General features: G+C 38.9%; 1 long non-coding RNA gene across 1 annotated transcript in view; it reads left to right on the top strand.

Annotated features, from left to right (window-relative positions):
- LOC142825009 (uncharacterized) overlaps positions 1-11,444 on the top strand; it is a 32,371-nt gene extending 20,927 nt beyond the window's left edge. The window contains exon 2 of the long non-coding RNA XR_012899552.1: positions 11,396-11,444. This is a non-coding gene — a long non-coding RNA (uncharacterized LOC142825009). The remainder of the gene's footprint in view (positions 1-11,395) is intronic.
- The last annotated feature ends 3,076 nt before the right edge of the window (positions 11,445-14,520 follow it).

Here is a 14,520-nt window from a genome sequence, read left to right as displayed (position 1 = left end):
CACAGAACCATCTACATGTAATGATTATACAGCTGTGAAAATTAAAATAGCATGTGTTTTCTCTCATTTTAAGTGTGTGTACCTCAGTGAAAATTGTGTGAGCTGACAAACACTGAAGTGTCTTGCACAATTTCCTTCCCATTCATCTGTTATGGAATGTTGAGGCTGAATATTTCTCGTCTATAACTGGAAATATGGACAGACTGGTTACTCGCAGAACACTTTATTCACTCCGGTTTAATATTGTATTGGGTTATATGACCAATGGTTTTATTTAAACAAATAAGCTTCAAAACACAGAGGAAGAAAAAGACAGAAGTTCTGACCCAAAATCAACAGACAGAAGTTCTGTCCAAAATAATTGGTTTGATATAAATTACAAAATTGAAATGCTATGAAGTTAAAAATAATGTATGGGTTTTTAAAATTAGAATTCAGACCTAATTGTAAAGGGGGGGCAATGGAGACCGGGTCTGGATAAGGGAAGAACCAAAGTATCTGTGTCTGTTATACCTTACCTTTTAGCTGTGTAAACTGAAATTTGGGTATAAGTTATCTTGTTGACAGTAGAACCAAAAGTGATCAGTAAGTCTGCTTCCTCTAATATCTTGGGAGTAAATGCCAGTGACTTTGCGCAGACATTTTTTCTTCCTTTTTTTCCCCTGAGGATGGATAAAAATAGCTGATTTTAAATAACAAATTGGATTTTTAATTTAATCAGATTTGAATTAAATGGTTTATTTTTAATAAATTAAATTAAATGTGTAATTGGCAATCTGTGTAAGCTGAAAATTATTATAATATATTAAAATAATGTAAATTATACAGCACAAGCTTGTTACAAAATTTCAAATGAGGTCAAATAACAAAGCTGATACAAGTTATTGTCTGAACATCAGAAACTAGCATTTACTGAATTTTTGAAACACTGCTTGACAGTAGTAACCTTTTCTGAAGAGGTAGAGAGAATATTTTCATAATTTCAGATGATTCAACTAATTCATTCAAAGTTAAATCATTTGGGAATAGAAAAAAGCATGAAAGCTTGTTTTCCTCTTTCTCTCTATTAATAATAATAATAAAAAACTAGGCATGATAAGATATGATCTACTAGTTATAAAATCTTGAAGGATATGGTGACCGGAAAAAATCCATTCAATTCACTAACTATACTTAATTCTTCCTTTGTTCAATACATCAGTCAGTTTTAAATGTAAAACCCATAATTTTTTCCTTATGTATCTAGCCCACTTAACATAGTTTAATAAAAATTAAAATGCTGTTCTTGTGCATATTTCATTAATTTGAAATTCCATCCAAATAGAGCTTGATATGTCACAAGTAAAAGTAATCATTTAGTAACTAAAATATATATCATTCACAATGTTATAATAGAAACAAAGTAAAAATTAAGACTTTATATGAATGTTTGTTAAACTATATCATTGCTTAAATAAATAGAGACATAGCGAAGGCTTATTATCATACACATACACACACACACACGAACGTACGTATGTATGTATCAAGCTTCATGTGAAAGCTGTATTTAGTTGCAAATCAGCATGTATTAATGGCTACCAACCAATGGCCATTTTAATCAACTTTTCTTTGAGACAAAAACAAAGTACAAGTGCAAATCATGATAAAAATAATTTATTTAAATCAAGGTTTCCTGCTCGTTGATTTATACTATAACTGGTTATTTATATCATTTTGATTTAAATCAACTCATTGTGGAAACTGAGGAAGCATGACTTGTAATCTTCCCATCTCACTCCACTCCTGCCCTGCAAAACAAACCAACCAACCCCCACCCTCCCACACATACACCTGTAAGACTAGTAACAGAAAAACAATCTAAAATGAAATCATTCCATAAAATGTTGTAATTTGTTCCCTACTCCTTCTGGATGTATTACTGTGGGAGTGGCAGGGAAACTCCCTCAACCCTCAAAAAGGAAATGAAAGCCTTGAAAGATAACTCATAAGCTTTAGCTGGCATGTGCTTTGTCTAAATTTATTTGTTGTGTGTGGTTTTTTTTAATGAATTTACTCCTTCAGAAAAGCAGCTTTATCATCCTATATGATTAGGAATCACTGGGAAAGAGATCGTTAATAACACAGAAAATGCCATGTCACTATTTGAATTCATGGTATGCCCCACACTTCTGGTCAACCAATCTCAAAAAAGATGCATTAAAATGGGAAACAGTATAGAGAAGAGCAATAAAATTATTAAGGTTATGGAACAGCTTCCGTATGAGGAGCTATTACAGACAGAAATTATTCATTTTAGGAAAGAGACAATTAAGGGAGGATATGATAAAGGTCTATTAAATCATTAATGGGGTGGGGAAAAAAGGAATAGGGAAGTGTTATTAATCCTTAGTGAAATAATACATCATCCATGACAATAAATAATCAGCAGATTTAAAACAAACAAAGATGAGCTTCTTCACAAAGTACGCAGGCAACCTGTGGAACTTTTTGTCAGAGGATGTTGTGGAAATGAGAAATGTAGCTGGATTAAAAGAAGAATTAGATAAATTGGAGGGTAGGTCTGTTAATGTTTCTTCCTAGTGCTATCAGTGTTGCTAAACCTCCACTTGCCAGAAACAGGGTCCGGATGATTGGTTTTTTTATTGTTGTTGTTCTGCCTTTTATTCTGATGTAAGGAATTCTGCTTTAGTCATATATTGAAACCCATCATTTAATTTCATCTTCTATCTTTAAATTCACTCATTTTCATATACAAAACAATAATGTACCTAGTGCTAGGTTATATAAAATCTGGATTATTTTGATATAAGTTGCGGAAAACAGCTCAGTAATGTTTATCTTTAACCTATTGTCAAATTTCAATGTTAATACAATATAAGGCTAATTTTAAAGTGTTTTATAGAGTATCTACAGTAGATTATAAAATAGGTATACATCTTATACCAGGAAGTAAACTCTATATACATGAATATACAACAAAACTTCTTAAGGTCAGTTATGATTTCATTTTTTGTTCATATGAACGACAAAATCCATCCTAGATCACATTCTGAAAGACTATAGAAAAGTTTTTTCTTGGCATATATAATGTGAAATGGTTCCTCAGAATAAGCTGTTACTAACATTAGTTTGCTTCCTTACAAGGCAAACTAAAGAAAGAATATTTAAATGAAAAGAGTAGAAGTTCAAAAATAAAAAAGATGGAGCTGTTTCTTTTAAAAAAGAAACTGTCCAGCAAATTATTGCTGGATTTTTGAAAGCTCCAGAGAAAACAGCTGGAGACCTGCTGTAATTGTGACGAACAAAGCCACAAATAAACAGTAGGGTATGTTCAAAATTGTTTTTGCATGTTAAAACTTGTGTCTTGTAGACATCTTTCCCATCATAATGTGAAGTGTTATCTTACAAACTCTTTCAATAGTATTTACATAGGAAGCAGACTGTAAAACTATTCCAATAATGTAAACTAGTACCTTTTAACTACTTTGACTGGATATAAATAAACTAATTAAGGAAGTATTTGCTCTGTTTTACTAAAAATGACCTAACAATAATGCATTTCCTTATTCTGCTGAATTAATTTATCTGAAGATGGATTCAGAAAAAATAAATAAACATTATTAAAAATAATGTAAACAAATTGAATTCTACATTTTCTTCCTCTGTTTTTCCAGTATTTGTTCAGGTATAATTTTTTATAATGTACTGTTCAGTGACCCAAGACATTTTCTATTGTAAAAATTCCTTTTTTTTTTCTTTTTGATTTACTCTAGTTCATGTATGTCTTGTCTGATAAGGAATGTGCATTACACACTGTAGAATTAGTAGGAAAAGGTTATGACTTGTGTGGAATTCAGATTTCCTGACAGAGTACAGTAGGTCATACAGAAAACAAATGGCTTTAGTGTCTCTTGGTATTTAATTTGCATGAAGTACACTGACTTGATCCAAACAGTAATATGAAGACTTTTTTTAAGCTGCATCTTTTACTGACCCAGTCAAAATCTTTATCATATTCACCAGAGTTATTATTTGTTCATAGAAACCTATTTTGGTCAAATATAATGTATCTTGTTTGTTGGAAATTTTTAAAAAAATCCTTTCATTGTAAGGATTATAAATGCAATGTAAGCAAATAACCTAGTTCAGTCCTTATTTCAATGAGTGCAACTCCATTGAGACAGGGACGTTTAATACACCTCTACCCCATTTCCTCTGCTATCCAAGGCCTGTTGAAATATGAGGAGACAGAGAATGTCAATCTGACTGCCTCCTACTGACCAAGTTATGTTTGGTTCCCTTACCTGGCACAGATGTTGGTATGTCCTCTGGTTCTTCTTTGGCCCATTCATCATCTGCTCTCTTAATTCATCAGAGAAATCCTTCACCTCGGTTTCTGGATCCACCATCTCCAGGCATGGCTTTCTCATGGTTTCAAGATGCAGAAGTGGAATGTTGTGACAGGTGAAAGGGACATATTGCTACAAAGAAGAAAACTGACCACTTGATGTATGTGTCTACAGAAATGGAAGCAGTCCCAAATTTGGTGTTACTCTAGGCACACAGACTCAATATTTTCCTCACTCCTTCTCATTTTAGACTATGAAGAGTCAAAATTCTATCAGCGCCTTTAAGAAACATCTTTTAGCTATAACAGCTTTTCACTGTCAAGTAGACAGATACTGCGTTCACTGGCCAACAGACATGTACATTCGTTAAGAGCACTGGAAATCTCTTCCTGCATGTGAGACCACCTCCTTCTATCTTTCTTTAGTTCTGAGAGTATTAACTAGACACCCCCCTCCCCCAGTGTTCCCACTAAACTGGGGGGCTGCACAGCTTCACAGGTGATTAATCACCCCAACCCAATCAGCTCAGTGCATGAAGTCCTGAGCCTCTGACTGGGCGGGGTTAATTAATCGCCTGTGAAGCTGTGCTGCCATGCAGCTTAAAGAAGTGCCATGTACTTCTCCCCCCCTCTTCACTCTCCCGTGGCCCTTGGAGCCTGGAGTAGGGTCATCAATGTAGTAGATCAGGATTTACAGACATGGTGTTGTAACAGGTTTCCTACTCCATCAGTGATGATAACCAGAAGGCTGCATGCGTGTGTGCTCAATTTGTGCCATGTTGACTTGCACAATTAGTCAACACAGGAGACTCTGAGAGAGCTCCCAAAGACTATAAATCAGATAAAGATTGAAGGCACCCAACAAGGTTTATGCTTAAGCGAAGTACAGTAATAGTAATCAGCAGGGCTCGCCGAACTGCAGCGAGCCCCACTCGCCAGCCGCGCTGTCCAGCGATCTGCGCATGTGTAGATCGCCTGAACCCGGCTCTTCTGGGTTGCAGTCTGCTCACCACGGGTGAGTAGATTGCATTATTTGTCGAGCCCTGGTCATCAGTAGACTCTATTGAACCACTATGCGTATGTTCTCCGTACAATGGACTCAGCTCAGTCAGTGGGCTCACCTGACTAACACCTCTCTGTTGACAGAGGGATATAGATTAGGCACTTCAAAATTGCTAATGAAGTGGGGATTTAAATATCCCAAGCTTCATTAGCATAAACATGCCCACCGCTTTTTTCCAAAATAGAGTTTTTTCGGGCAAAAAACGGCAGTCTAGTCGAAAATAAACCCTTTTTCGAAAGATCCTGTATTCCTCAAAAAATGAGACTCCACTGCTCCCCCTCCACTGCTTTGCCCCAGCTGGACAAAGACTATTCCCACAAGACTGCCCACTTTATATACAGGTACAAACAAGTTATGCATCAGTCCTTATGTTTCAGGTTATCCCCCTCTGATGTCAGGTTACCACCCTCTGACATCAGGTTACCTCCCTCCCGCTAATTAGATACCACCCATCACCCTGTACCTCATGGTTTGATTAGATTATCTCTATCCATCATGCTGTCAGTTTAGACCCTTTCCTGAATCTGGGTTGGTATCTGTGGGGAGTGTATGTGCCAAGATTTGTTTTTTTTTAATAAGCTGGTGTAACCATCCTTTTGGAATGTGCTTTTTTTAACCTATGACCAGTACCAATTACTATTCTACACCAGGGCCTACTACCAATTAGTGTTTTGCACACACAGCTCTGTTTGTGCCAAGTTCTGTGAGTTAGGGGCCTGACACTTGCTCACAGTTTAGCTTTGCTTTATATTAGCAAAATGTTGTCCATTATTAGTTAGGCCTCAGGCCTCAAACCAAGCCTGTGCAACATGGGCTTTTGTTTCAGGCCCTCATCTTACTACAGAGCCCATGGCAACTTTCTGTCTCTTACCCTGTCCACGAAGACAGCATTTTTGATTTCCATCACTTCAGTTAGACACATAGGAAAAAAACATTCACAGGCTTTTTAAAATACACAGTAACACTGAGGTGCACCTCAAGTTTCTCCCTAAAATGGCCTCTGCCTTTCATTTGAATTAACAAATCCATCTTCAGTCTTCCCCTTCCCCGTACCCTCCGCCCAAAATAAACCCACATTGAGACAACAGGGGGGCAATTTTTAGTATACTGGATATTAGAAGATTGCTGGTGTTTTATGTGGACAAGACGTAGGACTTCAGAAGGTCTCCTAAACCTTTTTCTTTCCTCAGTGAAAAGATCCAACAGTTCTGCAATTTTAGCTCAAAGATTATACAAATAGGTCTCCATTAGTATTCATCACTCTTACTAAAGGACAGCTTATCCTCTCCTTCCAGAGTCTGTATGCACTCCATGAGTTTAGTCTATACCTCGGTCACATTCTTTAAAGATGTCCCCTATCTTGGGAATTCATACAGTAGTGACTTGGATCTCTGCTCAGACTTTCATAGACCACTACGTGTTCACTGGAGCCTCGACCTTCAGTGCCATGCTTGGCTCCACATTGCTTTCTGCACTAACAGACTCTGAAGACCCAGCTCACAAAATTATTGTGAAGTCATCTACAATGGAGCACCCATAAGGATGCTATTTGAAGAGGAAGTTACTCACCTGTGCCATTATGATGATTCTCTTAAATTTTGTGTCCTTATGATTGCTCTACAACCTGCTCCAGTTCTCTCTACTTTGGAATTCTCAATTCAGGGCTCTGCAGTAGAGAAGGAACTGGGGGTAGACCACAAGAGAAGGAGAGTGCATGTACAGGCTGAATGGACAGTGCTACCTAAAATCTTGAATTAGAGGCTCAGGGGCTCAGATTCTCCTACAGTGGAGCACCCACAGAAAGAGACATCAAAGAATCATTGTTGCTGCACAAGGTGAGTAACTTCCTCTTCTTTCTCCTATTGATTATGATGCCTTCTTTTGTACAGCTAAGAGGTCAGTTTTTACTTATTTTTATTTAATTTATTTCATGGATGAGAGAGGAGTTGTCCTGAGGCAATAGGGAGGCCATAAGTTTCTGATTATGTATATTGAATGCTGCCCCCCAGGCTGAACGGATAAAAGGTGAGCATTGCTATATATCAGAGATGCTCACATTTTTCATCTTCTTGACCATGTTTTAAAGTAGTACTAATATCATGGACCTTTGTAGTGTGAGCGTAGCCATTTATGAGGAGTTTGGATCCTGGGGTGAAGAATGCAATATGGGGCAAGACTCAAGTCAATGGAAAGACTTTCATTGATTTCAATGGGTTTGGATCTGACGCTTAGATACATAGAGTGCTCTGTACAATGGGTGCTGTATATTATTCAATTGAAATAAATTTGTCACTGGCAAAATGACTCCACAGCAAAAATAAAATAGAAATAGAGCTCAAAAGTAAAAATTTAATATGGCAACTGTAACTTATCATATGGATAAAACTGACCAGTTATTTCAGGGAAATAATCTGGAAACAATTTATGTTGCTGACTGAACTAGAAATTTAACTGTTCTATAAAGTACGTCCTCGTTTCCTGAATATATAATAAAATGTAGAGTGTTTCATGTCCTTCTACAAAATAGGGTATCATTTAGTAATAGATGGAGAATCACTTCAACATGCAGTGCCAGGAATAAAAAAGTTCTACTCTGTTTTATAGGAAAAAGTGGTATTGTGCTAACTTGTTGGACATATAAATATGAGAATACTGACCCTCTGTAATTTGCCATCTGCCAGTTAGCTTTTTGTGTGAGAAGAAAAGAGAGACAGTTGAACCTAGAAAGAAAGCACGAAGAACTGGAGACCTAGTTGGAGATAAGTCAGGCAGGTAAGTGCAGGAGCTGAACCGCTGCAGCAGTAACAGAGGACAGGTAGCTGGTGAAGCAGGAGCAGAGAGAAGCTAATGAGGTCAGCCAAAGCAGTAGGTAGGAAGCTGCAGGAGGGATGGACAGATCTTGAGTTAGAAAAAGATCTATGTCAACAGTCACCTTAGCAGCATGGTGAGAGTTTGCAAATATTTGCTTACTCAGGAATACCAGTAAAGAGGCATACTGGAGCTAAAAAGCAAATAACTTTTTTGTAACATTTGGCTGGGAAGGGGATGATAGAAGGTAGAACTGCCTAGAGGGAAGAGTTCTTTAATCTCCCCCCACCCCATACACACACATACAAAGTTCCCATCGATCGACTTCAGTGATGGAGTTGTGGATTATTCAAAAGTATCAAACACATAAAACCTTTCAAGAAGCATAAAACCTTTTTAAATTCACTAAGGATAATATTTTTGAAGGTGACTAGGGGATTTAACTAAATTGTGTGTCTAAACCCCCTAGCTGGATTTACAATTGTCAAGCTTGGACTGTTTTTTATCATTTCCATATTAGTCTGTGGAGCTGATCTGCAGAGTGTGTATATGCATGGTTCTGAGACACCCAGATCAGTTAAAGGATATTTTGTCTGTCGGCTTAAAGGTCAGTTTTGCTTTGATTTTTAAAAATGCTCTGTGGGATTCCATGTTTCTATGCCTTACTGAGTCCTGCGCTCAGTTTATAAGTACAAAATGATTTTTTCCATTGGCACTTCTGCAAACTGAGCGTGGGAATTGCTGTTCTTTGTGGTTACTAAATTTATTATAAGGCTCAAATGCTCCCCCTCATTACACTTGTACAAAGCTCTAGAAAAAGTACTGTAAGGAAGGGATGGATTAGGTTACTTTCATCTCTGTTTTGAGATTCTGAGGGTATAAGAATGTAGGTCTTGTGTAAGACAAACCATTGATTCATCAAGTTCACCATTCTGTCTTTGCAGCAGCCAATAGTGGATGCTTCAAAGGAGGATAACCCACCCTCAACAATTATTATATACCTGTCCTAATTATGCAGTGCTGTCCATTGAATTTGGTGGCAAATCCTTAATGGCTCTTTATGTTCTTAGAAAATAATAATACATGTTGGAGTTCCCTGGTCCAGCACTCTCGGGACCTAAGCTGTCCCAAACCAGGGAGTTTGCCAGACCAAGGAAAGTCAGTGGTCCCCTGCTGGCTGCCCCACTATTGGGCTCCTCTCTCCGTGTCTCCCTGCCCGGCTACTTGGCCCCACTAACGCTGGTATGGCACAGGCTCCCCACCCTGCTGCCCCAAGGTCCCCTGGGTTCCTGGCCAGGAGAACCTGGCTGCTTCTGGTTGTGCTGCCACAGTGTGTTCCCTGGGATTCCCTGGCTGGGGCCGCCCAGCCACATACCACCAGCCATGATGCTGCCAGGGTTCCCTGGCCAGGACATCACCCTACTTCTAGGGCCAGCGCCACTGCCACTGGGGTTCCCCAACTGGGGCCAGCCACCTTTGCCAGGCTCACTTCTAGGACTCCCTGGCCACTTGGCCCAGCTAATGCCAGGGCTTCCTCAGCTAGGGTAGGAGCTCCCCAGCCGCTGCTGGCCCAGCTGGGGCTCCCTAACCCCTGCTCTCTTTCAGCTCACTCCTGCTCCTGTCTCTGGGGCTCTTTGGTCCAGCAACATCAGCAGCCTTGCTATACCACGGATGTTGCTGGACCAGAGAGTCCCATATTTCGGAGGTTCAACCTGAATAAACAAAGGAAAGGGATTTTTAAGTTTTCCCACCACTTGCTCGCTAAGTCCTTGCTTCTTAACCCTGCAGCTGGTACAACAAAATTTTCTAAAGATCTCTTCTCTGAAGGTGAGCCAAATATTGTGTAAACAAATGTTTGGGAAGTCAGTTATGCATTACTGGTAGTAAGTCATCTGGAAGAAGTGAAAGATAAAGATTCAATTGATTAAAACAGAAAATAGAAATAACTTTTTATAGTATGCAGCTTATTCTCTCAAATTCCAGTTGCAACATGCTCAAAGTGTAAAATTGTCTGTTCAGTGTTGTCACAAGTGGATGTAAATGTATCTTCTCTGATTACCCTAGTCTTCTGCCAAAAGCATATCAAAATTTGGACACTTTCCTAGACAGACTATTGCCTGCAGTATTGGAATGTTTTCCTTGTTGTTCTGTTTTACAGCTTAATGTTTTCATATTTCTATTTACCTCCAAAATAAGCTTTTGATTTATGTTAATTCTAAACAGACTTTATTTAGATCATTATACCAGTGACATTTCAAGATGCTTAACTTTCATGACACTTCTTTTTTTAACTTTTTTGTTATTCACAAAAGAGAGTACCTGGAATTACCCAACGGTGTAGTCTACAGTTGAAGGGCAAAACAATAAAATCTTTTTTTCTCCCCAGTCAAGATATTAATTGATAATTGGTAGTTATAAACATGCCCTCATTTGGGTCCTATCCTGTCCTTCATTGCTCATGCACAACTTCCAGCATTGCCAGGTTGATGGCAAATGGAGAGTGACCTTACTTCCCAATAATGACCTCTGGTTAGAAGAATGGGTAATTCTACTTTTCAGGGAATTTAATATACTTTTTTACACTAATATTGGGGGAGGGAGGAAAGAAGAGGTAATTTCTCCTTTCCGTGAACATACCTAGCCCTCTTAATGTTACCTTTAAATTGCACTTTCCATCCTTTTGTGACAAGATGAATCCTCAGAAAGTACACCTACTGGGACAAAAACCCAAATAGGACAATCTGTAACCATAAGAAAATGGATCCAATTATGGACTTTTTGCAGACTTAACATTGCATTCTGACTTCTGGCATTTTAACTTAATATTTCCCGTGCTCCTGTGCAGTAACTTTTCTCTGCACATTTACACAAGGAACAAAGGATTTTTCTTTGCTGAGGTGCCTTCCTTTGTTTATGTTTAAAGAATTTTCTCTTGCTTTGTAATAAATAGTTTTTCCTCATTTTAGAATCTTTTGATTGTTTTTAAGGATGTGAAAGGAGTGGAATTCTAGTTTTTGGCATAAGAGGATCCTTGGCCCTCTCCCTTGCTCTTACCTTTAGCTTATCCCTCTCTTCCCTACTTTGTAGATCTGTTTGTGAAAATGTATCATTGCTCCATTCAAATTAACAGAATTTCATGAGATTAATATTGAGTTGATCTTTCTGTTTCACAGCCCAGTCACTGAAAGAGTTTGCCCGGCTACTGATAGCTGTAGAAGAGGAGAGAAGACGACTTGTAAGTCTGATACAGTATACTGTGTTGTTAATTTTTTGAAAATACAAACATTTGCTTATAGGTCCTGAGAGAACATTCTGAGCTTCTCTGTGTTGCTAAAGATGCAAGATGTTGTTGCAGTTTTGCTAATGAAACACTTGACTTAAAATATTGGTTTAATTTGGTTTGGTAACAGTTTTGCAGTAGTGCATCTGTTAAATTTGGTGTACTTTTGCTGTTTAGACTGCCAAGATCAGCCTCACTTGGTTGAAAGAGACATAGCAAAGCTCTTTATCACAAATGGGAGCATAGTAAGGGTACTACTTTAAAAGTAGCTTCTTTACTATTATGAGAACACAGCCCATCCCAAATGGATACTGAAAGAAATAGCAACACCGTAGAAGAGAATAAATAGAATTCAGGTGAACATGACCCCTCTTATTTGTTTTAGAAAGGATTTTTTGAAAATGATGCTTTGAGAACTGTCCCTAGAAAACAGATCTTCAAACAGTTTAAAGTGTTATAGGTCTGGTGATTGCCGTGGAGCTATAATAACTTATCCACTAGCTGAGGATCTGCCCTTGAAGATTATACTTCCATTATTTTGGTTTAATCTTGTCTATTTCTTCGTGGTGCTGTATAGATTTTTTTAAAATGACTTATGGAAATCCTACAAGATTTATGGAAGGGAATTTGATGCATTTTTTTCTTTTCTTTTGATGTCTTCTTTTCTTTTAATAAAAGTCCTGAGAAATGTTCTGTTTCCTGTTTTCAGAAAGCTTCAAATGCATTAATATGTTTATCTAATTTATTTATGGAAATAGCTAAGTGTAAAAATCACATTGGTAGTCAGGCCTATTTCTCCACACCTTCCTCATTTTGAATAGCCTGAGAAAAGTGCTAATGCTGTGTTTCAAAACTCAAGAACGCACTGACGAAAACCAGCCAGGAAATGGTTCTATTGTCCTGCAAAATCTTTGGAGATATATAAAAAAATTCATTTTGCAATGGGACAAAACAGTGGCCTTTTGGAATTTTTAGAGAGGGCTTGATAGACAATAACCCAGCTATCTGGACATTCACTTTGGCACATGGAATAGTCAGTTTCCAAAGCTCAGATTTGAAGCAGGGACATGGAATTAAAGTTTCTTGTACCCCAGATGAGTGCCCTGGACATTAGGGTGTTGGCTGTTTTGGGTGGGGTCCTCCTTAGTCTCCTATTCAAGCTGTTCAACTTCATGTAAATATATACAAATATTCACTGGAGCAGGGAGTCGAAACTGAAACCCATATCCCAGATGAGTGCACTGTCCATTGGACCCAAGATACTTTCCCAATGAAAGTGGAAATAGACCATTTCCTGTGGAAAGTTTTATCATGTCAAGAAAGTAGGGTTTTACGATGAATGAACATTTTGTAAAAATATTCCCAATCAGTTCTGATGATGAGCAGCATTCCTAGGTTTTCAGACTTATGCATGAGAATTTAGTTGTGCAACTCCCAATAATGTTAATAGTTTTTTGTAGCCAAATTTTGTGCCTCGTTTTAAAAATTATTTCCACCAAAAGTAGAATTTCAGAGTTATGAACACCTCATAGATCTAAAATGTTCATAACTTAGATCAAAACATTATAGTTATTCTTTCAGAAGCTTACAAATGAACATTGATTTGATATAGCTTTGAGGCTTTACTATGCAGAAATAAAATTTTGCTTTCCCTTTATATTCTGCTTTCCCTTTATTGTAGTACTGTTTGTTTGCTTTCTCCTCTTTGGTTTTTGCTGCTGCCTGATTATATTCTTTCAGTTCCAAATGGAGCTGTGTGGTTGTCTGGTCAACTCTGAGGTTCTACTATAATACAATTTTTTCAAAATATCTTTGAACATTGATGCACATTTCCTCTAGCTCTGTACTGTCTAACCAGTTCTGAAGCAGTAGCTACTATAGGGTATGCGTACACTAGGGACATTATTTCTTAATAACTTAATTTTAAATTATAACTCCCGCAATAACTATTTTGAAATAGGGAGTCTACATTACAAGGCAGCATCGAAATAGTGCAGAATTATTTTGAAATAGCGTGTCCACGCGGATTGAAGCCTGCATCACATTTAGAACCCCTGGAAGCAGTCTGGGGAGGGCACCAGGACAGTGGACACTTCCTGTAGCTTCTTGCTGAGGCTAGCTAACACACGTGCTTAAAGGGGCTCCTCCCTACAGCCGCATCTCACACACCACTTCTCCACTGCCTACCCCCTCGCGGGACACCAAACACGCTATATGCTCTGGTTGCCCTTGCAGATGCCACAGCACTGACATCATGGTGCCAGAGCTGATGCAAAGCAGTGCCAGGCTCATGGGCCTTGTGCTGCACATCATGGGGCAGTTGATCTACACTGCCCATATACTGATTCAAGACCATGAAGAGCATCCCAGACCAGGGGACCTCTTCACCTAGGCCCTGGCACTTCTAGTGCAGCAAATGATACTCAATCCCCTGGACACCATAGAATGTCGCTTCTGGAAGAGGGAGACCAGTTCCGACTGGTGGGATCGCATAGTCCTGCAGCGATGGGAGGATGAGCAGTGGCTCCAGAACTTCCATATATTGGAAGGCCACCTTTCTTGGAGGCTTGTGAATGGCTCATGCCTGCCCTCAGGCCATAGGACACCCCCATGAGGCCCGCCTTCGCCCTGCAGGAGTATGTCACCATCACCTTGTGGAAGCTCGCCATGCCGAACAGCTGCTGTTTCGTGGGTAACCAGTTTGGCATGGGAAAATTCATGGTTGGGGCCATACTCATGCAAGTAGTCAAAGTCATCCACACCATATTATTGTGCAGAGTTGTCACTCTAGGGAACGTTGACCTAGTCATTACTGCCTTTGCCACTGTGGGCTTCCCCAACAGTGGGGGTGGGGTAGGGGCATAGACGGCACCCACATCTCCATCCTGGCCTCTGACCACCATGCCTTGGATCACAACAACAGGAAGGGGTACTTTTCGATGGTGCTGCATGATGATGTAAGGGAGCAGTTGACTATCCAGTAAGCAAAGGCTTATCAGGTAGTTGAGTTGGTTACTT

Source organism: Pelodiscus sinensis, unplaced genomic scaffold (genome assembly GCF_049634645.1).
Source record: "Pelodiscus sinensis isolate JC-2024 unplaced genomic scaffold, ASM4963464v1 ctg173, whole genome shotgun sequence".
Lineage (NCBI taxonomy): Eukaryota > Metazoa > Chordata > Testudines > Trionychidae > Pelodiscus > Pelodiscus sinensis.
This window is presented reverse-complemented; position numbering and strand designations above follow the sequence as displayed.